The following is a 15151-nucleotide window of genomic DNA, read 5'->3' as shown; positions in this document are numbered from 1 at the left end:
CGAAGGCATGCAGTGTCGAGTTGCAGGATTCGTCTTGTCCAAAAATGGCACGACGCTCCTCCTCGCATTGTCAGCGGACCCGTGACTGAAGATTTATTCAGTGGGCGAGAATGACTTAAGGTTGTTAACTATAAGTTTGATTCCTCGCAAGCCGATTATCGAGCGAGAAGGGAGGCTGGCGGCGTGGCCCCTTGACACTCACGAGCCTCACTGTACCGCGCAAGCTCAACTAAGCGTAATTCAGCTTCTTATATTCCTTAACCATTTATTCCTTCCATACCCCCTTTAAAGTGACTACACGGCCTTCATTGTGGCTCTTCATTGTTTGCATGTTTGGTCACGTCCCATTGGCCGTGGTCCGTGGCTGGCGTGGGGCGTGTGTCGAGGTTCAGCAGGATGTGCGAGTGAGTGCGTGGCTCCAGTACATGCCTGGCACCCGGGCGGTGTGGCGGTGAGTGTGCGGCGTGTCGCAGCTGGCCCGCAGAGCCGTAAGGGCCATGTGACGGAGTCCTTCCACCCTAACCACCGCCATTCTCTCTTTGACCTTAGACAGTAGCAACCGTGGCCCCCCGAAGCACCATTACCAGGTAAGCGCACTGTCCGCTCCAATGTAGCTATACATCTATAACTACGTATGGTCAAAATTTGTAAGTGTATGAAGAGTTACCTCGCTGCGGCGGCTCGTAGTTGTCATGCGGTGTCATGTCACCCTCCGCATGGCGCTTGTTTCATGGAAGGGCGCATCCGTGTTTGAGGGCGCCAGGGAGGTGTGCCCTCGCCTGACAGGTGGTGGGGCGTAAACAGAACATATAGAAAATAGTGCATGTTGATTTATGTGAATGCGGGAATTGTGTGTGTGTGTGTGTGTGTGTGTGTGTGTATGTAGCCCCGCTAATGGTAACGACATGCAGACACCCGTATGGTTAGTGTATCTTCTCTCGTGATCCCCACATAAACGAGGAAATGCACACCGTTTCTTTGCACATACTACTACTACTACTACTACTACTACTACTACTACTACTACTACTACCACCACTGCCACTAACACTGCCACTACTACTACTACTACTACCACCACTACTATTAGGCCTACTACTACTACTACTACTACTACTACTACTACTACTACTACTACTACTACTGCTACCACTACAACTACTACTACTACCACCATCACTACCACCATCACCACCACCATCGCTACTACTACTACTACTACTACTACTGATGATGATAATAACAGTTACTCTCACTATCATTATTCTCACAACTATTACCATCACCATTATTATTACCAGGCAGCCATTATCAACACCACCCTCTTTACTAGTCTACTCCTCACCGCCGCCGCCGCCGCCCCTGCATCCATATTCCCCGTCCTCCCTCTGCGCCTCATCCTCTTTCTCCTCCTCCTTTTCCTTCTCTACCTATTCCTCCTCCTCTTTCGCTTTCTCGTCATCACCATCATCTACTTAAGCATCATTATGTATCATTACTGCAGCTCCGTGGGACTGCGCGGCGCTGCCATCCGTGATCGGCGACACACACACACACACACACACACACACACACACGGCCCTATTTCTTAACCCACATGTGTGCATACGTACATAAGAATAGATATGAACGGATGACTTTTTTTCATTGCTACGCCTCATCTTCTGAAGAGGGAAGGTTATTTTAGTATCGAAAATTAAACGATGAAAGGGTTCGATCATCCATTTGCTATCAGAAGTGACAGATAAGAGGGATTAGTCTCTATAAGCAGTGAGTGGTGAAGTATTTTTTTTCTGTTGGATTGGCAATAACTCCGCCACATGCTCTACTGTTTGATGTGTCTTTATCCGCTGTTTGGCTCGTCCGTCCACTTGTCCGCTTGTTAGGGTGTTTTCTGTCCATCTGTTTCCGCATTCTGTCAGTTGTGTGTCTGTCTGTCCATTTGTGTGTGTCTGTCTGTCCATTTCTCAGGTTGTTGGTCTTTCCAGCTAGTTTGTATAGTTAATTGGAGTCTACATCTGTCTGTTTTTACAGTATCCTTGCTTTGTTGCCTGGCCGCACGTATCTTTGTGTCTGTCGGTCTGTTTGTCTCTGTCTGTCCAAGTATTTGTGTCTGTATCTATCAATCTGTGCGTCTGCTGGTCTGCTTCATCCGTCTTACTGCTTATCTGGCTGTGCGTGTCTGTCGTCTGTCTGTGTTTGTTTGTGTAATTCTATCTGTCTGCCTGTCTTTACCTGTCTGTCTGTCGGTCTGCGTGCAGTGTTTGTCTTTCCGTCTGTCTGTCTGTGTCTGTCTGTTTGTCTTTTTCCTACTGTCTCTCTTGTCTGCCTGGCCGTCTATATCTTCCTGTCTTGTCAGTGTGTGTCTAATAGTCTGTCTTATCTGTCTGGATGCTTGTTTGACTCTCTGCCTGTCTATCTGTCTCACTGTATGTCTGCTTCTATATCTGTCCGTCTGTACATCTTTTTATCTTTTTGTATGTGCCTGTCTCACCCCGCCTGTCTCTTTGTCTGTGTCTGTCTTTTTAAAAACGAAATTCTCTCCGAGTTCCTGACTTTTACTGCGAAATAAATTACTGTTTCCTCTCTTAATTCTGGCTTTACTTTCGCACTTGGTGTAAAATTAATAAGTAGAAGTAGTAGTAATAGTACGATAGTAGTAGTACGGTATATAGTAATAGTGGTAATGGTAGTAGCAATAGTATTAGAAATATAAGCAGTGGAAGTAGTAGAAGCGGAAGAACGAGAATAGAGAGAATAATGGGAGATAAAAGACAAAAATAAAATGGATGTTAAAATAATAATCTTCAATTAGTTTCTGTTGCCAAAACTTTCGTCGGCATAATATTGCTAGGTTGGAAATATTCAGTGTGTTTGTAGCTTACGCCCTTGCTGGGAAACACATACACACATACACACATACACACACACACACACACACACACACACACACACACATACACACATCAGAGTTACGTAATGTTTGCTTGCTCATTAATCCATCCATCTCTCTCTCTCTCTCTCTCTCTCTCTCTCTCTCTCTCTCTCTCTCTCTCTTATCGCGATGGTGTGTGAGGGAGCAAGCCGATATATTTTTTTTTTTTTGTGTGTGTGTGTGCGTGTGTGTGTATGTGTGTGCGTGTGTGTGTTGTTTGCTCTACCTTTCCTCCATTGCTCAGCCTAAGACCAAACAGCAGAAGGTCACAAGCCAGTGTTTGGTGTTGGGTGAAGGAGAAACACACACACACACACACACACAAGGAGAGGGAGGGGGAGAATAATGCCCAGGCATCAGCTTAACATCGATGGGAAGTCAAACACTCACACCGTTCTTCGTTAATTTTTGTTTTGACAGCTGCTGGTGGTGCTGCTGCTGCTGATGATGGCTCTTCCTCCTCCTCTTCCCTGCCCTCTTCCACCTCTTTTCTTCTCTTCCTGTTCTTGTTCTTCTATTTCTTCTTGTTCTTTTCTTCTTTATGTTCTTGTTCCTGTTCTTGTTCTTTTTTTCTTGTTCTTGATCTTCTTCTTCTTCTTCATTATCATCATCGTCGTATTTTTCTTCTTCTCATCTTCTTCCTACTTTTCTTTGTCTTCTTCCATCTCTCTCTTTTTTATCTTCTTGTTGTACCTTCTTCATCTTCTTCTTCTTCTTCTTCTATCAACATCGTCTTGTTTTTCTTCTCATCTTCCTCCTTTTCCTTGTCCCCTTCCATTTTTCCCCCTTGTTCTTTCTTTTTCTTCTTCTTCTTCTTCTTCTTTTTTCTTCTTCTTTCTTCTTCTTCTTCTTCTTCTTCTTCTTCTTCTTCTTCTTCTTCTTCTTCTTCTTCAATATCATTATCGTCGTATTTTTCTCCTCCTCCTCCTCCTCCTCCTCCTCCTCCTCATGACAAGCAAGAAAGACCTTCCTCACTGAACTGACTGACTCACTGAATGGCTCACACGGTATACACATGGGCAAGCAACTCAGTGTAGTGTTACTCTGCATGGCGTGTACACTGACTGCTTGGTTTCTTGTCACGTTGTGTTTGTCAGGTGGGTGTCAGTCTTGTCTTGGGCTCAGGGTCAGCTGGAGGATACCCTTACGCTGTGTCACGCCCTCTTCTTGTATTGTTGGTTGTCACTTGTCACATGCTGGAGTCCTACACGATTGAAAGGGAACGTTTGACCCGGTAGCTGCGGGGATCATGTTTCTTAATGGTCCCTCTAAGCGAGAAAAATGAGAAAAAATCATCACTCACACAAACCATTTCATAATATATATCAAAGCATTTGCGATCAGTTTATGCATCATCTATTTTTGGGGTTTATATCATGGCACAAATTTGGCCCGTCGCTGCTACCGGGTTAATGGTAGGTGGAGGCGTAGAACTCGTAACAGATAGACAGTCAAAGTAACATAGGAATAGGAATCGTAAAAGCCAGCCTGGACGCAGAGAACCAGGTGAAGTTGAAGTTAGAATGTGCTTTATTAAACGTCGTATTAGTCTTCATCAACAATAATGTGCCTGATTTGTCTTTTTTTTTTTTTACCCGTTTATCAAGGCGTGGTTAGTTGGTTTCGTTGATTCTCTTATATAAATTTTTACGACTGACTTTGTAATGTCGATTTAACTCTGTGAAAATCCAACACTTCTGGCTAACTCCGTCCCCAGAATGTAATCAAATTAACAAGCCAAACTAGCCACATAACTGCTGATAAATACTAATGCAACGTTTACAAAATCTGGTGTTCGCAGACAGAAAGATGAAGAAGGTTAGGACTGCAGTGGAATGCTAATGGCTGCTGCTGATAGTGATAATGTGGGTGAAATGCCGAGAGAAAAAAAAGTGTTTTGTTGATGCTTGCAGTTCATGCGGTGGATACATGTTATTGTCTTTCCCTCGCCTTCTCTTCGTGGTAATCATATGCAGAAGCTTGAATGGGGGCGTTAAATGGTAGGGAAGGAAGAGTTTCGTGGTTGGGGGTGCAATGCGGAGAAGATTTTGTCGTCTTTTCTATTGGTTATACACGTTAGAATGGGGTGTTGAGTAGGAGGGAGGAAAGTGTTTTGTGGACTCGTGGGTGAAATATTGAGAAGCAAATGTTGGCACTGGGTTGTTGTGTCGGCTCTCCCTTTCTCTCGGTTTTCATATGAAGGAGGAATGTTAAATAATAGACAAGAAACGGTTTTATTATTATGGGTGATATGCAGAGAAAAAAGAAGTGTTATCAGGGAAACTGCATCGTGTACGTAGGAGAAAAAAAAATGAAGTGTTCATGTGTACGGCTAATTCTTATATTGGGTATTGACGATTTGTGCCATTATTCCTTTGCATTTCTTGGTTATCCTACGCACGAATATTAACCACTTGAAGGAAAGTGCTGAGTGGTGAGACGAAACTGTCTCGTGTTTTTTCTTTCCGGGAGTATACACTAACTGAAATGGTGCGTGGTATAAATTTGCCAGCATGCACAACAGCGGTGCCTCCCATGGTCTCTAGCGGAATCCCGGGTCTGCCAGGAAGGCCTCACCTCACTCTGTTCGTGTTCATTTAAGTAAAAGGGTCACGTCTCACTGCTGAGTCGCGATAGATAGACTGTTGTTTAAGTCGACACTTCTTCATGAATAAATAACGAAATACCAAATTACGGGAGACACAGCTCTTAGTATTACCCGAAGTCTTGCAAATGGGTCGCACGGCCTCGGCAGAGCAAACAATCACACTTCGTTTAATATACACTTTATGATCTGCCTACGTCTGTTGTACCGGGGTACCCGGCAGCTTGAACGGCCTGACACGGCCAAGGCTGCTTGCCATATTTTTAGGCTCTGACTGAACCTGTTTATGCACATAGCTTCTATTTTTGCAGACCTTCTGAAACCTGATGAAGACATTACTAAGAAATTCACGTAAACTTTATATAAATTACGTATATTTATGGCCTATGATTGTGGGTAACTTTAAAGACGTTTGCTAGGGACTTTAAGAAAATAAAAATAATTCTCAGACGCCCACCGCCGTTTTTACGGGAGGGCCAGCCAACCTAATGACATTAACAAGAAAGTCAAGTGAATTTCATGTAAATTTATGGAGATTTTGTGTAAGTTTATTATATGTATGTGAATATATGCAGATTTCATGTGTAACGCTCTAAATGTTGGCTTAGACCTTGTAAAAGATGTTCTCAAACGTCCACGGGAAACTCCTACCATTAGAATTTTCCTTAACATTGCCACAAGACTGATATGTGAACACCAAGGAGTCTCTGGAATACTCAAGAATCCTTGGTGTGTACTTACAGACCTTCGGGACGGGTCTGCTTGCCTCCACGCCTGGTTGGTTGGTGACAAGCTCTATTTCGTCGTGGATGATAATAATTATAAAAATACTAAAAAAATAAATATAATGATTATGATAATAAATAGATCACTAAATCTTTGAAAATACTTGAAAACAGGCAACATATAATATAAGCATCAAATAATATAATAATAGAAACAGTAACAACAAGTATAATACGCGTTAACAATACTAAAGGTTGTATTAATGATGATAATAATAATGATATAATGATAATAATAATAATAATAATAATAATAATAATAATAATAATAATAATAATGATAATAATAATGGTAACGCTAGTAATAACAATGACTCATAAACCTCAACATACGTGGCTTTGCTGGAAATATTTGCACTACTTTTATTTTTAACGCACTGCAAATATGAAGAAAAAATACGAAAATGCTTTTGGGTAATGAATATGATATAGTGAAGGGAGGCGTGTGTGTGTGTGTGTGTGTATGTATGTGGAGGGGGGGGGGGGAGGCGAGGAAAGGTTAAAAGGACAGAGAGAGAGAGAGAGAGAGAGAGAGAGAGAGAGAGAGAGAGAGAGAGAGAGAGAGAGAGAGAGAGAGAGAGAGAGAGAGAGAGAGAGAGAGAGAGAGCCCACTTCCTCTTCGTATTATACCCTTGATTAAAAAAGGGAGAGAGAGAGAGAGAGAGAGAGAGAGAGAGAGAGAGAGAGAGAGAGAGAGAGAGAGAGAGAGAGAGAGAGAGAGAGAGAGAGAGAGAGAGAGAGAGAGAGAGAGAGAGAGAGAGAGTGTAGTTTTCGTTTATCTGTTCATATTTATTCTTTTATTTATTTAATTACGTTCATGTAGGTATGTAGGTATATTCATGTACTATTTTTGCCGGTTTGTTTATACCATTTAAATATTTATCAGCCAATGCGGGATATATTATCTTTCATTAAATATTCTCACGCTGCCGGGACCCATACGGAGCATACAGAAGAGTGACAGGACATACTAGCTTGCATGCATAGTGGTAGTGGTGGTGATTATGGTGCCTGTCGAGAGTGCCTGCCTGACCCCCGGCTCGAGCACGCCCAACCCGTCACTAGGTATCAGCTCCCCCACCTCCTCATCCCTCGCCCCGCACTCCTTACCTTGAACTTGATCCAGGGGGAGGTGTGGTAGGGGCGACTGTTCAGGGGTGAGGGTGTGCTGATGTATGTGTGAGGTGGAGGGCATGAGGGTGGTGAGAAAGGGGTGGTGACGGTATGAGGGAGGACGGCGTGATGAGGGTGTGAGGAAGGGAGGGAGAGAGAAGTGTGTTGTGGTAAATGGTGTGAGGGAGGGAGGGAGAAGTGTTATGATGTGATGTATGGTGTGTGTGTGTTGGGAGGGGTGATGGTGATAAAGGGGGGGGGGGTGATAGGTGAGGGTGTGATTGATGATTGTGATATAGGGCGTGTGTGGGAGGTGATGGTGGTGGATGGGGTGGATGAAAGTATGGGGAGCTATTATAGTGTGAGGTATGATATAACTAGTTTTTTTTTACATACATACCGATATTTTTTTTCTCTTCCAAGCATTACCCATATTTACGTGCTAACAACTATTCTTCCCCATCACTATGTTCAATCTATGCAATGACACCTGTTTATCACATTATCCAAACATTTATGAACACTAAAACAACCGATTTAAATTTAGGCTTTATTTAATCTGTTTTTCTTTCATATAGGCCTAACCGTTTTACTTCATATTCTTTGATCTTATTTGGTATCATCTTCTTATCTTCATCTTCTTACAAACATTTTTTCATTTTCCTCCTCCGAGCTCTTCCACCTTCCCACTCTCTTTTATTTTCTCCCCATTAACCTGCGCCTCCAATACATAATCAAAGGAACAAGGGGACCCTAATTTCCCTTTGGCGCAGCGCTTTCTTCCCCTTAGTCGCCCCTCATCCCCAGGGCCGCAAATATAAGGAGGGGGATGCAAGGGGGATGTGACCCCTCTTAAAAATGCCTTCCCCACGCCTTGTGTTCCGTGTCGTTACCTGGTTACTGAGGGGGAACGAGGAGAGGAATAGGGAAGGGGTGGGGTGGGTGGGGAGGAGGTTCTCAGAGGGGCATTGTTGAACCTCTTCGTCCCGACCTCATCCGCTCATCCCTTTTTCTTTCCTTCTTCCCCTTCTCTCCTTCCTTACTTTTCTCGCTCTCCTGTTTTTCCTCTCGGATTATGGGTTGCAATGTGTGGTCAGTAAATCTATCTATCACTCTGTATACCTGCATCTATCTGTGTATCTGGTTTTCTACTGTCTACTTAATCTCTATCTGTCTGCTTGTTTATATATGCCTATCTACCTCTGTCTTTCTGTTTATCTTTATATCTATTTGTGTCTATCTCTGAATGTCTGCCAATATGTGTCTTCTGTCTATCTGAACATCCATTTATATATGTATCTTTATGTCTGTGTATGACTATCTGTCGTTATATATCTAGCTATCAAACTATAGCTATTTCTGTCCGTCTGTCTGTCCTTTTATCCATCTATTTCCTTTATGTCCGTCTGTCTACCTATAAGTATTTATCTATTTACATGTGCACTCAAGGAAAACAAGTGCAAGTATTTTTTGGGAGCGATCAGGGGAAGGAAGCAGGAAATCCGTCCGTGCATTAGTGTCGCCAGGTGAGGAATTGTCTGCAGAGAGAGAGAGAGAGAGAGAGAGAGAGAGAGAGAGAGAGAGAGAGAGAGAGAGAGAGAGAGAGAGAGAGAGATGTGTTCAGGTGAGCAGATAGCTTTCCTTCCTAGATTACCGGTATCTTATTTTTTTCTTGATATTTACCGTCAAGGCGACAGTCCAAGGGTAAAACAACCTGGAAATAAATGGTTAATTTTTACATGGCTCCATTTCTATTTTCTGGGATTGGCGCAGCATGTTGAGGGTGTTATTATTATTATCATTATTATTTTTTTCTTTCTTTCTTTCATTTTTTTACGTGCCAGCCTGTAGCGCCAGTAGGCTTTCTTGAGGGGCCTGGATGGTAGTCGGCCCCAGCCCGTTATGGCGCAGGCAAGTGTTTTATAGTGGTGCCATCTTTTCTTGGCTCTTGCTGCCCCCCCGGAGCTCGTTCTTGATTCACCTGGACGGTTTCCTCTAGAGTCCGGGTTGATGGGTGGTCTTCAGGGCAGCATGTGGGTAGTCTTAAGCCACTCGGCTATTATTATTATTATTAGTAGTAGTAGTAGTATTAGTATTTTTATTATTATTATTGTTACTACTACTACTACTACTACTACTACTACTACTACTACTACTACTACTACTACTACTACTATAGTCTGTTTCATTTAATCTGTCCACCAACAAAGCGATAATTTTGATAGATGTGGCACCTGCGCATTTCTAGTTCGTGAATACGTGAAAATCAACTGTTGTGATAGACATTCAAGCTTATTTTTCAACAATACATTTGAATATTTATGTATACAAAAAACAACTCAGTCGTTTCATCGATAATTTAACATACAAGCACACGAAAAGACAAGCTTGTATCAAATAACATAGTCACAACATGCTCGAACGATCTTATGTTTTTTTCAAATTGGTTGATTGATAGCTCATTTCATGTATGTTTGAAGACATATGGCTCTGCAAGTGCAAATAAAGGCATCTTAATAATTCACTGCTTGTAAATACTGATTAATAATCGAAATAACATGAAATAGTAAATAATAACTGTTGAATCCGATGCTAGGCTATTTCAAATATTAGGCTACCCATGTTACATGTTAAATGCCACGCATCAAAATTCCTTATGTATAGACACTTGTAGAGTCTGATGTCACTTTATGTACCTGAATGAGATGAAATATGGGTATCTGAAAGGCTATAAATCGTTCGAGTGTGATCAGACTATAATGTTTGATATACAAGTTGTTCTTTGGTGTGCTTGAATGGTAGATTATAATTATCGATGCAAATCGGCATGTTTGCGGTTCATATAAGAGGCTTGAGTTTTTTTTGTATACACAAACATTCAAATATATCCCAAAAAATATAAAGTTGATCTTCACGCAATCACGAACTAACAGTGCGCAGGTGCCACATCTACGTTCGCGAGTGGACAGACGGAATGAAACGGATTATACTATTACTACTATCATCATCATCATCATCGTCATCATCGTTTTTAATGTTTTGTATGTGGTCTGTATCCTTTACGGTAAAAAAAAAAAAAAACGGTAAAATGGAGAGCTCTGGACCTCAACTAACTTATACATACTACTCTGGCAAGTCTCTCTTCCTCTTTTGTTGGAGTAGCAATTTGGCGAAATATTTTTTTTCTTTTTTCTCTCTTCTCCCGCTGCACTTTTTTGGGGGGCTTTTGGTATGTCGACTTTTGTTGATAAGAAAAATAACAGTATGCATGGAAAGGTTCTCCGGTAGGCTGTAATCTTCCCTCACTACCTACGGCGTTTGAAAGGCGAAGTGAATAAAGTCTAGGGGCGGATGATGACTACTTTCGCTTAGCTTCTCTCCGGCGCTGGTGCCGTCTCTTTCGCCCACAGAGTTACTTAGTAGATGGTTCCCTGGGCCTAGCTTTTAAAGCACCTGGCGGCCATGTTGGGATGACGGACAGAGAGGAAGAGAGAAGCTTGACATTACACAAGTATATCCACTAATAACAAGCTACTAGATGATATTTAGGAAAACTAAGCCTACCATCGTCTTGACTGGACATTGCTGCATAGTAAGAGCATAAATTAATTACAGTAAAGTATACCTAAAACAGGAAAATGATAGCAAAATGAAATAATCCTTAAACATCTCTCAGAAATTTTGCTTCATTTCCCTGTTATTCCTGTAATTTTGGTTGCATTGAATTGAATCAACACACTTTTCTGTGTCTGTTGGTATATGACACGTACACATTCAAATATAACCAGTTGGTAAAAATTGACAAGAGCATAAAAATCATGGTGAGCGTCGCTTCCTTTCAGCCATCCAGCAGCGACTGTGATCGCAGTTTACTGTCGCGGCACAAGTTTTACATGGGCTAAGTGTCAGACGGACAACTTTACGTTCTTTTAATTTTTTACCACCTTGCTGTTTTTGCATGTGTGCGTGTCTTAAACCAACATAATCGGAAAAGTGTGTTGATTTCGAGTCAGTAAATGAAAATTCAGTACAAGTAAAATCACAAGGGAGTTAAAGTAAAAGTTGTGAGAAAATGTTTATTCACTATTTTATACGTATTGCTACCATCATCTAGGTATAGTTTACTGGAATCAATTATGCTGTTGATATGCAGCAATGTTTCGTTGAAATAATGGTGGGCTCTGTTTTCTTAAAAGTCATGCCGGTAACTTGATAATACCGGATAAATATAACCATGTCGATTCACAGTAATGCTGCCGAGTCGTCACACCATGTCGGCAGACTGGCAGGAGCGGCGGCCTCACCTCTCAGCCGCGGGGAAGGTTTGAGGTGCGCCCTTTAGTATGTAATTTCGCCTCTGAGTCTGTAATGGATGCGGCTTCCTCACCACAGGGTCTTCAGAGTACGGGCCGCGGCAAACTACTCTCTGGGTCTCCATTTCTTAATAAATCTATAACTAAATACTATGCAGAAGCCGGGAAACACAGCTATCAGTTCTGTCAGAAGGCCTGCGAATACGTAGGTCGGTAATGGTAATAGTTTAGATATAGTCAGGTCGCTGTAGAGAAGGTTTGAAGAACACTCCCTCACTACTTCAACACCTCGACTTGATTTTACTCGATGGTGTGGTGGTGGGAGGTCCTTGTCTCCGCAGGAAAGGTTTGAAGAGCACTTCCGTACCCAATAAACACTTTCACCTGATTTCACTCGATGGTGTGGTTGGGTATCCTTGTCGCTGTAGGAAAGAGTTGAAGAACACTCCCTTGCCCCTCCAACACCTCGACTTTCTTTCACTCGATGGTGTGGTGGGATGTCCTTGTAGTGGTTCCCTGAAAAAACTCGAGGTTGCATTGCATTTCTGTGTTGTTCGAGTTTTCTTCCAATAGGGTCTAAGGTCAGTATTATTAGACGCTTCCGCCTCTCACCTCAGCTATTTCCGAAGGCCGAAAAGGAGTTTGATCTGGTCTTAATGAGTGTTTTTTCACAAGCATAGTAAATAAGATTGGTCAAACAACTACTAAGGTCATAGAACTACCCCCAAGAAATGCCCCAAACTCTACGAAAGCCTTGTCAAACGTGTGTGCTTGGACGCCGAGATGTTTAAGAATATGACCCTAAGTTCTCTGAGTTCTTGAAGGTTACGGTTGTTCAGGGGTTATGGTTCCTCTTGTTATTGATAAGTTCTGTGTTCTTAGAGTTTGGTGTTCTGCTGTGTTCTTGGAAGTCATGTTTTTGGCTCAGGTTTGGCCTCAGGTTCCAGATTGGTTTTAAGTTGGTATTTGTTTCTCTTCCAGTATTCTCACAACAATGATTTAAAATGTCCATGAGGTTATTGGTCACTTCAAGAGGTGTTTTCTATGTTTATGTTATTTTATGTGTTTAATATATATATATATATATATATATATATATATATATATATATATATATATATATATATATATATATATATATATATATAATAAGTAATACAAATAATTAACCGTGTATTGAAAGTGTGTGTGTGTGTGTGTGTGTGTGTGTGTGTGTGTGTGCGCGCGCCCTCGTGTGTGCGTGCCTTGGAGTCTTGGCCGTCGCATTTCGTCCTCAACTTGCGTCGTGCCGTAATAATGGGGCGGATATCCGGTATCTGGGTTTCATGATGGTCCGGAAATTCGATATCCGACTATCGTGCCATTTTACTATCTGCCTTATTTCTTTTGTGCCTGTGTGTGTGTGTGTGTGTGTGTGTGTGTGTGTGTGTGTGTGTGTGTGTGTGTGTGTGTAGGTCATAAGTCGCTAAAAATGTATCTGTTTACCTAGAGCAAGTATTGGGTTTGGAGGGAAGGGAGGTTAGTGAGGCAGACCCGACAGTGTTTTTGTTTCACGGTGAAACAGACAGACCAAGAACATATTCCCCACGAAAACAACAACTTTCCTTAAAGATAATATATATATATATATATATATATATATATATATATATATATATATATATATATATATATATATATATATATATATATATAGATATATATTCCTAAAATGTTAAAGTCGTGGGAAGGAGGAAACACAAAATATATCAGCCTGTTTCAGCGTGCCCCAGTGAAATGAATGAAATAAGAAGGATACTTGATCGCCCTCACCGTAGGAAATGGAACAGCATAGGGATGAGCTTGAGTAGGAAGTCTTGTGCAGTGAGCCCGCTTCCTGCCTTCATTGTATAGGACAGCGATGGTCTACGAACGCGGTGCTTGTTTTGCTTGTCTTATTATTATATATATATATATATATATATATATATATATATATATATATATATATATATATATATATATATATATATATATATATATATATATATATATATATATATATATATATATATATATATATATATCTATATATATATTTTTTTATTATGTTGCTCACATTTTTTTTGTTTTACTTCTTTATTTGTTTGTCTATTTGTTTGTTGTATACTTTAAGATTTTTATTACCCTACCACTCTGTCCCTCCATTTCTGTATCTTCTATGTTCTCTCGTCCTCTTTCTCCTTCTCTCTCATCGCTTTAATTTTTCATTTTCTCTTTCTCGGCGTCTCAGCTGTTTGGGGGACTGTGAACTGGGAGCTTACAGAGTCCGTACTCCTCCTTATCTGCCTGCTTCCCCTCTAATAATAATAATAATAATAATAATAATAATAATAATAATAATAATAATTGTAATAATTGTGTACGGGTCTCGGGCAAGTGCGGGCGGCTAACACGCACACAACCAACCAAGACGTTCACCCATTGACCTTTCTTTTGGCAAGTCGGAGAACCAGCACCCGAAACACGTGACACAGACAAGGTTCTAGTAGTAAATAATTAGGTTGGGACTCAGAATAACCGGTCCCAGGTAGATAAATTTAGATTCGACATGGAGATAACCAGGAATTCGCTCACCAATACAAAAAGATAAGATGAATGGAATTGCCTGTGTCGTGTACGTAAAAGTGGAAGCGCTTTATCTGTACTTAGACCTCGTAGAAATAGAAACCACATCAACCTCACGTCCCTTGTCTATTTTTTCTCGCTGTCCTCTATTTACGATGACAAATCCTACGGCCTCATGTTTTTATTTTTATTTTCGCCGTCCTTTAATTGCGATGGACAAACCCTGCGGCCTGTCTGTCCTTTTTTTCCTTCTTGTCTTTAATAGCGACGGACAAACCCTACGGCCCTTGTGTCTTTTCCTTTTCTTTTCGCTGTCTTTTAATCATGGGTGTGGAGTCGGAGTTAAAATTTTTCGACTCCGACTCCGGCCCCCATGCCCCTCAAGTACACCAATGGATCGCGAATTGGTTGAGCTACAGACAACAAAGAGTTGTGATTGACGGATTTAACTCAGAGTGGGCGCCGGTCACTAGTGGCGTCCCTCAGGGCTCGGTTCTTGGCCCAGTGCTCTTCCTTATTTACATCAACGATGTGGATGTCGGATTCAATAATCGCATTAGTAAATTTGCAGACGACACAAAGATTGGTAACTCGGTTCATACTGACGAAGACAGGCAAAGCCTCCAAGAGGATTTGCACAAAATTTCAGCTTGGTCTGATAGATGGGAGATGCCCTTTAACGTAGACAAGTGCCAGGTCCTTCAAGTTGGAACAAGGAATATGAAGTTCGATTACGAAATGCTCGGCGTTAAACTCAAAAGCGTTCAATGCGTTAAGGACTTGGGGGTCAAAA

General features: G+C 41.5%; 1 protein-coding gene across 2 annotated transcripts in view; it reads left to right on the top strand.

Annotated features, from left to right (window-relative positions):
• The first annotated feature begins 395 nt into the window (after positions 1 to 395).
• The window catches only part of LOC127004350 (diacylglycerol kinase 1-like), a 73634-nt gene continuing 58878 nt past the window's right edge, over positions 396 to 15151 (top strand). For both annotated transcript variants that reach the window (XM_050871928.1, XM_050871929.1), the window contains exon 1: positions 396 to 587. The gene's annotated coding sequence lies outside the window, so the exon portion shown is untranslated. The remainder of the gene's footprint in view (positions 588 to 15151) is intronic.

Source organism: Eriocheir sinensis, chromosome 28 (assembly GCF_024679095.1).
Source record: "Eriocheir sinensis breed Jianghai 21 chromosome 28, ASM2467909v1, whole genome shotgun sequence".
Taxonomy (NCBI): domain Eukaryota; kingdom Metazoa; phylum Arthropoda; class Malacostraca; order Decapoda; family Varunidae; genus Eriocheir; species Eriocheir sinensis.
The sequence above is the reverse complement of the archived record's forward strand: the minus strand, read 5'-3'. Positions and strand labels throughout refer to the sequence as shown.